General features: G+C 41.1%; 1 long non-coding RNA gene across 1 annotated transcript; it reads left to right on the top strand.

The window, feature by feature from the left end:
* The first annotated feature begins 347 nt into the window (after positions 1 to 347).
* LOC138687729 (uncharacterized) lies at positions 348 to 12,668 on the top strand. The gene is made up of 3 exons (XR_011326860.1): positions 348 to 2,403; positions 4,472 to 4,542; positions 5,895 to 12,668. It is a non-coding gene; the product is annotated as an uncharacterized lncRNA (long non-coding RNA).
* The last annotated feature ends 539 nt before the right edge of the window (positions 12,669 to 13,207 follow it).

Below are 13,207 nucleotides of genomic sequence, written 5' to 3'. Positions count from 1 at the left end.
TAACTCATGCAATCAGTAATGTTCACCTTTTAAACCTGTCAAAATAGCAGGATCCAACCAATTTTCCTTTTATTGTTCCTCTGTCAGTTGAACACAGAGCCCTAAATTAAAATAAGCTAAGTGTGAGAAAGCTTCTAATTGAAGCGTTACAAGAAATTTCCTAGAGGATATTAAAATACCCTAGAATCAGCTTCTAGAGGAAATACAATGCAAAGAGATTCAAGCACTAATTAAGCAGGCAAATAAACCACAAGGCATATAAACAATCCAGCCAATAAACTGGGAAAAAGATCTTCTCCATGGAGCTTGGCCACAGTCTATGCAAAATTGTGTATCCAAGAACCGCAATCAGAGTTGATGCTGGAATTGGAACAGCCTTTGGGTTTCCTATAAATCTAGGATGAGAATGACCCCAATAAACACTCCAGCAATGGCCCAGTGCTGTTGAAATCAGCCTTTCCTGCTGCATGCACCAGTTGGCTTTATGTGATATTTGATTTGCTTTCAGTGTTTATAAGAGATGCCAGAGCTTATATAGACCTTGTAGAAAGGTCTCTTGTGTAGCAACAATTCACTCCTTTGCTAAACACTGATTATATCTTTGTCATGTGCCACAACCATCTTCCAATTCTCAGTGTGGAAGATTCACTTTACAGCTTCGAATGCGTTTCTGGAAAATGAACAGAATTAGTCACAGCGATACCTATTGGTAGCAACTGGGGGATCTGAGAAAGGAATTCTTTGACCCAGACATGTCTGCAAAGAAGAGTACTGCGGGGTATATAAAGAAACCAGAAAACTCTGGATGTTAATAAGCATAAATTTTTGATGGGCAACTAAAAAAAACCCAACCAAAGAGAAAAGGAGAAGTTACGACTTTTAACAGAATAGGTAGGAATGGACTGAGAACATGAAGATACAGGACAGCTCGAATGAGACTGAAAAGATATGGATGGGTCTTAGGAAAAGAAGGCAAGATATTGATAATGGTCTTCAGAAAAATGCATTTCCTCAGATGGAAGTAGTTAAGACCCAAGAGGGAACTATTTTAAGGGGAAAAATTTTGGAGAACTGAAATGCTTTAAGAAATTTCTGTTAAAGGAAGACATACAGAACATGAAAAATGGTTTAAGAAAGTTGTAAGAAACTTACTTGGCAAAAAGACCTTTAGGGATCTCAGAGACAGGTGGGAAATGTACAGCATCCAGAAACTTCATCAAAGCACTATGGAGAAGTTTATTAGACAAGCACAAATATATAGGGACAAAAGGTAGACAAAGAACAACAAAAAAAGCGTCTGATAAGTATAAGAAGAATGAGATGAATGTCCATGACACAGTTGTTCCTCATCTCAAGGGAGAGGAAGATGTCAGCCAAATACTTAAAAAAATAACGCTATCTCAAAAGCGATTAGGTGTTTGGCACAATTAACATTACTGAAAAGAAACAAGAAGTCAGGCTATAATGGGAGAAAAAAAGATATAGCAGGTAGGTGTTTCAAATGATCTGGAGTTGACAACATTCACCTGTGTGTATTCTGGAAGATAGCTGGAAAAACCCACGGAGAAACGGTAATGACCTTTGAAAACATGGGCTGGGGGGTGAGGTGGGCAAGGACTAACATAGTGCCGATCTTTGGAAAGAAGGATGGGGTGATAAAGTGAGTTGGCATGATTTAAGTTTTCAGAATAAAGTTGAAATAAATACTCAGTCTGTAAGCATGCAGAAGACAACAGAGGGATAAATAACAGCCAAAACATTTATTTTTTTTTAATAAAGAACAACCTGCATTGAAGAAATTTAATTTCTTTTTTTTTGACAAAGCAATAGGCTTGGAGGATAGGAAAGAAACCATAGATGTTAAATATTGTGACTTAAGGTCTGGACATTATTTCACTACATAGTCTCCTAAGCAATTTTGGGAAATGAGGATTAGATAATGCTACTATTTATTGTACTGCCATTTGACTGGAAAACAGCAAAGCATTAATAACTATTCTCTGAGAAGCATCAGACCAGAACAATGTATTAAGAAACAAAAGCATAAGTCTGTCATAGGACACGTACCAGTCAACTTTTTTTTTATTAACGACTTTGAGATTCTACAGACTGATGGCATTTGCAATTCATGTGAACAAGCAGGAAGACAAGACTCAAATCTGAAATTGTCCTGACAGATTGGAAAAATCTTCTGGAGAAAATAAAGTCCAATTCAATAAGGCCAAATGTAAAATTCTAGCCCTCACAAAGAATAATCAGCTGTGCGATACGGGAGAGTGGATGAGTGGCAGCAGCCAGTGGAGGAGACTTGGGGCCACAGCAAGCACACAAGGAAAGTTTGTCAGGAATTCACGCTGCTGTGGAAAAGGAAACTGCCCTGCAGAGATGGGAATGCACCAGGCTGTAAGTAAAAATCGATCAAATTCATAGCAACTTTTTTTCTCACTTAAACTGTTCTAATATGACATAACACCCTTAAAGTGTGTGGAATCATATTGCTCTAAATCTATTGGAAATTCATGTATTTTTTCCCCATTCTGTGATTTTTCAGGATTTGGGAAATTCTTATTACCTCTTATTACACTTTTAATTTGAATACCAACTAAAAAAGGACCCAAGGGAGACAATGGGAGGGTTGCCTAATGATATGGTCATGGCTAAGACTGATTTTGGCACAGAAATCCTGGCAGCTCTGGTCTACAGAAAGTCTGTGGCTTGTGATGAGCTCTGCTGCTAGTTCAGAAAGGAGATGACATAGGACTGTTGATGGTAACGAGTGACACACAGGCTATCTTTAGCTCAGTAAAGTTGACTGGTCAGGTGGTCTCCCAAATTCTGGATAGTGCCACGCTTCTGTGAAGGGGGCCACAAATAGCTCAAGGTGAACAAGAATTTAAAAGTTAGGCACCATGCCACACTCATATGAGTACATTCCTTAGGTCCCAGTCACTCTACTGGGCATGAAGACGTCTGGCCAGTATACTGATGTTGGCCATCATGGGAGATGTAGTTCAGGTGGAATTTCACAGACCCATAGCATCAAATTTTAGGTTGGAAGGGGCCTCCAGAGGTTGTCTGGTCCAATACCCTGGTCAAAACAGGCGTCACTAGGTCAGGTTGCTCAGGGCCATGCCCAGTTGACTCTGGAACACCTCCAAGGACAGAGTATTGCTTTTATCGCCTGTACCTCTTGATTCTCAGTGTTTCTTAGAGGGACTGAAGGGGTGAAAATGAAGGTTGTTTCAATCCTCTGATAACCCCGAAAGCCAAAATTCAAATGATACAAGCAAAAGATGCTGAAAAGAATGAATTGCAAGTGTAAAACAATTTAAGCAAAGAAAGAAAAAGGATGGGAGGAAAGGGGGAAACAGTTAATTCCTCTTTTGTATGAACTGCAATATGTACAGACAAGGAGATAACAGGGTGCTAATGTGCCAAGTTCTTTAATATTTTGATTGGCATGAACAACATAAATAAGTCAGCTATAGCTAAAGCTTGTCCTACACGTCCAGACAGCTCTGTAAAAATGTAAAAATTTAAGGAGGGGTGAATCTTGCCAGCGCTTACCCAGACACATGAAACTGCTGAGTTCAACACTGCTACTTCAGTGAAGAAAAGTTTTCAAGATGGTATGCCAGGCATGTCCCTTAAACAGATTAGTCTGTGATCCTTGGTCAACAGTCTTTCGAAAGCATATGTGATTCCCAGGCCCTTTGGAAACCTTACCTGGCATTAATTCCATTTGTATTTACAAATGCTGTAAATTATAGGTGTCACATGGACTGATATCTGCAAAAAAAGGCTGTTATTTTTCATACTCTATGGTTAGGAATAACAAGTCTGCTTATGGGCCAGAAAGCAAGATTTCCCATTTGGAAGAATTTAAAGAATTAATTATTTGGCAGAACAAACGTACTTGTAAAATTAAGTGTCAGAACACATTTTGCCCTTTGATTCCCTCTAAAATTCTCAGATAAACCAACTTACCCCAGATACACAAATCATATACATCAGCTGCCCAGCAGGGAAAAAAGAATACTATACGTAAATGAGTAAAATCTCTGGATTTTTGAAGAGAGGAACTAACCTGAGTTGCCCGAAATCCTTTTTTGATCCACAAACAATTTTAAAATGTTTGAAATGCTTCTTTTTTTTTTTTTTTTCTTCCTTGGTTTTTTTGTACATGTTTTTCCATGGTTATCAAAAACTTTGTGTCTGGAACACTGAGATCTATTCAGAGAGAGTTTGTCAAGAACAGCGAACATACATCCACTTCTAATCCAGGAATCCAGAAAATGTCACAATAACTCGGCAGAACCTGAATTCAGTAAGAATCATTCCTGCTCTCCACCACCATGTTGAAAATCCAAGCAAAGCATATAAGGAGGATTTACGTACATACCTATATATATATTTATGTATGTATGTATTAAAAAAAAAATTGTTTTTGCTTTGGCTTGATTTACCATAGATTGCATCAAGCAAAATAATTTTTCATGAAACTGGGAAAAAAAGGCAGAAGAGGAACTGGAATTCATAGAGGTCAATAACTCTGGCATCCACATTGCATTTTGGAAACACTAAAGATTCCCAAGACAAAGAGCGGCTCCTTCCTGGGACATGTTACCCAGCTTACAGTTGCAGCAGATATATCTAATAGTAGAGGAAGTCTTCCAAACAACGGCAGTGATAAAAACAGGTATCTTAGACCATTTGTTTTGTGATATATGTCTAACTTGGCTAATGTTGCAGGAGATGACATGCTGCCTTTTTCTTTTACTTACGAAGCAATTGTTTGAGTGGTTTCAGTATTGGACCACTAAGATTATGACTATATTTAGATGTAGATCAATGCATCTGTACCCAGAGGGTTTTCTTACAGCTCATACTAATCAGAATGGTTAAAAAGGTAGCGATCGATGAATCAGGTGCTAATCGTGTTTGCACTGTGATTACAATTCGGTAATTCTGGATTTTATTTGCACAATCACCCAATGCCAGCCACACTGCGCTGACATTGACAGAACTTGCAATAGAGCCAGGAATAACCAGCTGGTTGAGTTACTGCAGCAAAACACTTCTGTTCGGTAAAATGCCTTTCAGACACGGGTCACGCTGAAATGCTTTACAGCATTAAAGTCAGAACAAACAAGGAAGTGAAGCAAAACTTCCCTTAAGGGTTTTACGCTTTAGCCCATAGCTGGCCATGGGGGTCATTTTTAGTGCTGGTCACAAAAGATATTGTCTTTGTAGTCTGCTGAAAATAAAGTGGGGTGGTGGTGGAGAAGGTGAAGCCAAGGGAAAAATAAAAGGTGACAGTCTAGGTTTCTATACTGGCAATAAGGCTTTTAAGAACATGAGGAGTTAAAAAAAGCACTCTGAAAGCAGCAAGAAATCTTAGCACCTCTTAGCCCATAGTCTGGACAGAGCGTCAGGGGAAGGCAGAGGGTATGAAAATGAAACACAGAAGAACTTAATTCTGTGGTTGCATTGGTACAGCTAAAGAGCTGGGAGGAGGGACGAGATGAGACCAGCTTCTTGCTTTGTTGGTGGAGACAAAGGTGAGGGTAGTCATAAAGGGTCTCGCTTATACCCAGCCTCCCATTTTTGCACAATTTAGGACATTTTCTGTGAGAAAGAAAAAGATGTCTTTGGACATGTAAAAGGAGTTATAGTGGAGTTTTTTATAAAGAAGTTAGAAGACTCCCTCGGAAAATACAATTGTGAGCAGTTAACAGTCTGGAAAATTCAAAGGAGCTGCAAAACCATGTTTGATCCTGTACCAAACAAAGGGATGGAGAATAAAAAGTGAGAACAAGCTTCGTCCTTTAATGTAGTCTGCCTTACATTGTTGGGTCCCTTACAAGATATAAATAAAATTATTATCTTTGTAGATATCATTATGTATAACTGAAAACCAGGAGGGACGGTAAGGAAGGCGCATCATTTGAATCATCCCTTACAGCTGCAGGAATGGGACCTGTGATGGTGAGGATGCAGATGGTCTGGAGCATCGGAGCTGTGGTTTATGAACATGACCACCAGAAACTACAAGATTCTACATAGCAAAAGTTTCTATGAACTGCCAACACACTAGTTTATGTTCACAAATTCTTTTCAGTTCATAAACTGGGTTCAGTAACTTCACAGTGTAAACTGAGGCACAGGTTGCTGCAAAGGTTTTTGCTCAGAACCAAATCTCTGGCTATTTCTTATGTGGCCACTAAACTTTGTTGCCACTGCCCTTGATGATTAGAATAGAATAGAAAAGAATAGAATAGAATAGAATAGATTAGAATTGAATAATTATTAATAAATAATTAAATGCTAAAAATTAAATGCTAAATTTATATAGCTTGGTTTTTTTTAGAAGAATAGCACTGCAGAGGACATCTGGATCTACCAGAGGTGGGGAAATTTCACCCAGCGTCTGGCACCCCGAAAGTGCTGCTTGCCAGGGAGGGATTAATTCCTGTGCCGATGCGGTGGCTTTGGCATGGATCAACACGGGGAATGTCAACATCAATTATCTGTTAAATCTCACCAAAATGCTATGACATGGAGGGAGAATAGACTTCCAGAGCAGACAGGCTGTAGCAGGTAGAAGCAAGTCACCGAGATTTTATACAGCTGTCGCGCTTGCAAAGAATTTATTCTGTGGTTCTGTTTTTACTCCATGGGCACGTAGTTTAATTTGCCAAACTGTAATCATGCCAATATTAATTATCCATAATGAGTCAGTCATGCAAAGTAAAACCTGACCACCAGGGAGATATTAGAGGTGATGTACTTATTTTTTATGTGCATATTAATCTGCTAACTTTAAATCTAAAGAACATTGTTAGACTGAAAAGGCACTCATTATTAAAATTAGGCTGAAAGTTATAAGGCAGAAAAGATGCTGAATGATCTCTTGTGGCAACAGTGATTTACAAATATTCATTATTAAAAACAGAGAGAGGTTGTGTTTCAACACTTTAATTATTCTGTAAACAGTATCCAATTAACTTGTATTAATCTTATGTTTGTTTGTTTTCTTGACCTGTGTGAATGGCACAGGAATTTATTAGCATTTTTCATTTATACCCATTTACAAAGATGTCAAGGTGATAGAGTAACTGAGGTTACAGAGTTGGGAGGGGAAGAAATGATAGCCAATGTCTACTTAGCAGAGTGTACTTAGGCTAAGCAAGTGACTGTGAACTGCAGCCATGCGATGTTTTTCATTTATGATAAACTTGTCTGAAAATTGCAGCATTTCTCAGAGTTCAGTGTGACATCAAGCAGATGACTCTACTAGTACTGAAAACAGGTTTGTTATGTTAATGAGTAATTAAGCTAAGTAAACTATATATTTGCTGACTTCAAGATATGTAAAGCTCCCCAAAGACAAATAAGATAAGGGTATAATCTGAAGTATTTTAGGAATCTTGTGGCAGCGTGCTTAGATTAGTCCAAAGGGATAGGCATGTTTGTTTTTTGAGCATCCTTTCCTGAGCAGATTTGAGATAACCCTCGTGACTCTGCTCTCCAAGGAGAGTGCTATGTCTAATCCATTGCAAAGCTGTCTGTGCCTTTTACTAATAATCTAATAGACTGAGCCCAGCTCTGAAATCTGGAGTGTCGTTATATTGAACCATGCATTTATAACTATCAACATAACATGGAATACTGCCATTTCACAGCGGCTGGTGAGTTGGAGAGCGGAGGGTGTCACAGGCCAGCAGAGAACAACAGAGGACTTAGAAGAGCACTTCTGTGTACAACCAATAACTATCAAATAGCCAAATACAAGGGAGCAATTTGCAGAACCCCCCCACCTTGTATATAATAATGAGAGTCTCAGCGCGTAGGAGGTGAAGCTGAAGATTGTTGCGAAAGGTGTTAGGCTGCAGACCACTTAGAGAGCCCAAAGTCAAGGCTGAGATGCCTTTGAAAAAGCATATCTATTAATCAGACTGAGACAGAAAAATTGTAAGAAAAAGGGCACATGAGCAATACAGAGCTGCAACAAGCTGCCAGCCAGCATAACAGTAATAACATTCTAATAGGGCTTTTGCTCAAAGACTTTGAAAGACCATGAGGTTTAAAAAGACCTAAAGGGCTTGTGGCAAAAGCCACACGCCTAGGAGATGGGTTGTTGACTTGTAACTCCATCTGCCTCAGACAATTCTTCAAGCAGCTCTTTAAAGGTCACGCGACAGAAGGAGTTCAGTGGAAGGTGTAGCAACCTGTCTGGAGAAACCTTGTCTACATGCATGTGGCTAAAACACAGGTAGGAGATGCAGTATCTTTCATGAGCTCTTACAGTGAAGAGGGCACTAATTTGAAAATGAGAGTCCTCCTAACGGTTGCAGAATGGACAGGGAGAGGCAGGGTTCTTGCAGGGTTTCCAGCTGGGCAGACACGCAGAAGAAGGAGAAGTCTTGTATTTTCCATATGATGGAAGCCATGGAAGAGAGCACCATGCTTTCCTCTCTTTGCAAATTGTCTTCTTGTTGCTAATAAGCCTAGCAACCATTTTAATTAGCAGTCACAAAGATGAGCTTTGAATAAATCGGGTTCTGGTCCCTGAGGATCTCAAGAGTCAATATTGGAGCCTCCTGACCTTGGACAGGAAGGAAATTTCTTCAGTGGATGGATGGATGGATGAAAAGATCAGTTCGTAAATCCAGTTTTAATTTATGAATATTCACATCTTTCTGAGTACACCATTTTTTACCCCTCAAAGCCTGTGTTTCAGCAGTCAACATACGGCAATAAACACATAAATGATGGTGACCAAACCTGCATGTGAAAAGCCTCAACTGCCTAATTACCTGGCTGCAGGTGACCTGAGTGTTTCTGGGAGCAAGGTGGAACCTGGAAAGTCCCTGAGACTTCACATGTGCTTTATAAGCCCTTGGCATTTCAGGCACATGGGTAAAACTCAACTTAGTCTAGTAGAGGCAGAGACACACTGCCAGGCTGTGAACTATATAAAGAATTTGTTTCCCTGGGATATGGACCAACAATCTCCTTCAAGTGCCTGAGACCATGAAGCTGAATTATGGATGTATTTTGTCAAGTCTTGAAGTTCAAGCATTGTACGGAGGAGCAGTCCCTTTGTGCTACGCATTTGGTGGATACATGAAACATCTCAGGCTCCAGTCCTGTCAACCAAAATGCTTTTGTCCCAGCAAAAGTACACTTTAAAAGACAGCACGTCACACAGCATTCGCTTTGCTATTTTAAACTGTACACACATTCAACATCATGGAGCAGCTGAGCACCAGGACATGGTATTCACACTGGAATCCGTTTCAGAGAGGTTCACCCTTGTAGCACTTCCAGAGGAGTCCAGAACGGTGAGATTTGATCCAATTGCCTGGGCTGCAGAAGAGCTCTGAGCAGACCCCTGAAGGGTCAATGACCGGTTACATTAAAAAGCTAGAAAAATGGCTATGTGCCACAAAGCACTGAGCTGTAGTTATAGCTGTGATCCTCTGGAAAATGAGACTAATTATTCAGATATGCTGATAATGATTACTCCTGAAATAGTTTTGATCAGCCAGTCCTGTGAAAGCTTTGACATGTGTCCAAAGCTCTTTGTCCCTTCCATCAGCCATCCAACCTAACAATCACAACTGTCCCTCTGGTATCTTAACCTTTCAGGATAAAATGACGAAATGGCCAGGCAACAAAAATGCCCCCCAAAGAGTCCCTGAACTAAGCACAGGCTCAGAAAGTTGTTACATTAAATTTTATTTAAGCACAGTCGTAATAGTCTTTTATTATCCATTTGGGTAAACTCTGAAACGGCAAAAAAAAAGGGCAAAACCTGCAGGAAACTGATTTGAAAGCTGCCCTGCATCATTCCAGAGAAAGCAGGTAATGAGCTTATGCAAGTCCGTGCTGGGATGTGTACACACATTGGGATTTACACTTTCAGGTTTCAGTGTTTGCATGCAAGTTCAAGTTCAGCATTTCCTGGTGGGTGAGAGCCTCCTTACGGCTATTGATTAATGTAGAGCCTTCTGGCTGGATTTCTAAAGGAGAAAAATAAGGAGAAAAAGAACTCAAAACAAGTCAAGGAGCTTAATTGCTTCAGCTCTTACATATCAACTACTTTGCAGGAAAGTGGCTGTATCACAGCACATTTATTTCTGATGTCTGCATTCTAATACCTCCCTAGGCTAAGGTAGCTGAGGCTGATGCAGAACTTGCAGGGTTGACTACGGGGTTTAGAGGATGTGGTGGGACGTGAGACCTGGGGCAAGACTCCACCACCCCAGAGGTCCCTTCCTCCCTGGAGTTCCTATGAGAACATCCTGGCCTCCCTCTCCCTCTTCTCCACCATCCCCTTCCCCCTTCATCACAGTCTACACAGGCAGAATTGCCCAAAATTCATCGCAGCCCTAAGCTACTGTCACCTGAACATGCAGCAAGGGCTTCCACCAAGGCCCTTGCTAGGCTGTGCTTCACTTTCTGCCTCCAGCACACATTTCCTTCAGCAGGAAAGTGGAGAGAGATTGCTTTTCACGTATTTTTTGTTTGATCCTCCGCAAAAGTCTTGTATTTTCCAAAAGTCAGATTAATTCTTGCCCCTAGTTTCAAATAAAAATATCTCCTTGTGGGCAAAGTCACACCTTGGGAGTTTTCTGTGGGAAAAGCAGAAATTTAGGAGAGCTCTGAGTAAGAAAAGCAGGGGAAAAGCTAGAGATGGCATTTATATGTTGTTTAAAGCTGTCACTGCCTCTTTAGCTCTTTCTTGCTGCCTCTGAGGAACACTCAGCCACAGAATGCTTTAAAGCAGCTTGCTTTAGTAATACTGGGGGTTTTTTTTGGTTGAGCTATTTTTTTTAATCACTGGATCTCAAAATATTTTTTTAAGTAAGTAAAGCTAGATTCCTTACCTCATTTAACAGTAGGTGAAGTGAATTGCCCCAGTCATGTATTATACGCCATTGTCAGAGCTGGAAATAGAACCGAGCCTCTTGTACAATGCACTGCCCACTCTGCTCCGCTGTTTGAGAAAGCAAAAAATATCCTTTTATCCCCCAGAATACTTTATGAATAAATGCTTCATAGCACGTTGGCATAAAAATGGTCATTTGCCATGCTGGAAAGGCTCTTCTGGCACTTGGTGATTCGCAGTCCCATAGTCACATCCAAAAATCCTTTGTGTCATCAGTGTCCTATGGCGCAACGATCTCCGTGTCCTGCCAGGTTCTGCCCATGAGCAGGGACTCATCAAGGGGAGCTGCAGCCCTGGAAATGGCAGCAGAATGTGGGCAAGGTAGCTTGAAAATTAGCTTGCTTTTGCACATATGTACAGACCCTGGGGGAGACGACCGCTTGCCCGAAGTAGTCACAACAAATGTTTCATGGACCATAAATGTTGTGAGGGGCCATCGCACATTTCTCCCATGAGTTCCTTTTCAACACAGGGCAAAGAATAATTTTGGCATTTGGATGCTAACTAATTTTTGGCTGTATGGTACAGCAGTACAGTTGCCTACTTTATTTTATTTTTAGCCTGCTGCTGACAGATATCTGAGGGGGGGCTTTTCTGCTTATTTCACACTGTGGCAATGCTTGTCCAACTTAGCTGGCCGTGGAGGACGCAGTAAAGAAAATCAAAGTGAAATTTGGCACACAAGGTTACTTTGCCTGACTTCAGAGAAGCATTCGGGGACAGTTAAAGCAGAGCACTGGGAACAACCCATCCCCATCTTAAATACACTTTCGTTTGCCTTAAAACTCCAGTTGTCACTTCTGTGCCTCCCATTTAATCTGCCTCCAACACCCCAGCATTGTCAATGGTTATAAATAGAGAGGGGCAGCTTGAACGCAACAACGCTTTCAATGCTTCCAGTTATCTGTCAACAGTCTCTTACAAATGCAATAGAATTTTCTCCCAGAAGAGATGTTGGGTTTACTGGTGATTTGTGTTATTTTTCCTCTCTTATACACAGAAAATAAAGACAATATGTGGTTTTGATTTGCTTTTTTCTCCCTTACTTCAGTAGTCTCTAGAGGTAGAAATGAGGTGTATAAAAGTCCCAGGGCAAGTTCTGCTGTCTGCCAGCGTATCGTCAATCCTAAATGACAAATCCTGCCTTTGTGATTTTGGGCTGGCCACCTTTTTTCGGTAGAGGTCTTGGGGCCAAGGTTGGAGTTAATGAGAAGCTCCTCATTGAAGAGTCCATCACCAGCACAGGCTGAAGCCTGCTGTGCATTGCTGTGGACAGCCAGGACTTGTTCCAGCCCCCAGGACGTGTCTCATCCATGCCCATGCGTTCCTGCACTGTGCAAATTGCTGTTTTAGGAGTGCTATCGTTCACCAGTGGATTATATGTGTCTGAGTCCCTAAAGAGTCCCAAGGCACAGCCTCCAGCTCCGGCTCACCACCATGTACACCTTGGTGTGATTCTGTCCTGCACTAGTGCTTTCCTAGACAGCACAAATTCAGGGGATGCCATCTGCTAAAGACCATTCCCAAAAGGCAGGACAGACAAGGTAATCCCGTTTGGGGAGAGAAAAGTATGAACACAATGTGTGCCTTGCAGCCAGAAAACAGACTCTGGCTCCTTTTACTCTCCACTGTATATGTTGAAAATATAGAAACAATTTGTGAACTTTGTGTTTATTCCTTCTTTACTACTGATGCAAGCATTCGGCACCTGTGGGCAACAGGGTGCTCAGCGCTGGCTGATCACATTTGGGCTGGGAGTTTATCTGACTGCATGGCTCATTGGCAGATGCCTCCTGGTTCAGCCCCATGGCATCTCCAAGCAGAGGTGTGCAGGGCAGAGCATAGCAAGGGAAGAAAGTCTTACGGCTCAGCTCTAAAAAAGGGTAGAGCGTCCATTACAGCTACACGTCCTATTTTAAGAGTAGTGGCTTATTCTGCAATAAATTCACAGACTGCTTCTGCACCTCAGCTTACCCAGAAGCAAAACAGAGACAATCCCAGGGTGCGAGGACTGTGCTTGCTGACCTGGCCCTTATCAGGATTGTTCTGCTTTGGGGATTCTCCAAAATGGTATTATTGATTTTCTGCATCATTTGGCAAATGTTTAGCACAGCTCTTGAACATTTGAAGTCCTTTCATGCTGGGAAGAAAGCGTGACTGTGAGTCCCATCCACAGCAGAACAGAAAGGGCTTGAAAACCATTTACAATAAAAAGGGAACTTTTGGAAATGAAACCTTTTATTTTATCTC

The sequence above is a fragment of the Haliaeetus albicilla genome, chromosome 1, assembly GCF_947461875.1.
Source record: "Haliaeetus albicilla chromosome 1, bHalAlb1.1, whole genome shotgun sequence".
Taxonomy (NCBI): Eukaryota; Metazoa; Chordata; class Aves; order Accipitriformes; family Accipitridae; genus Haliaeetus; species Haliaeetus albicilla.
The sequence above is the reverse complement of the archived record's forward strand: the minus strand, read 5'-3'. Positions and strand labels throughout refer to the sequence as shown.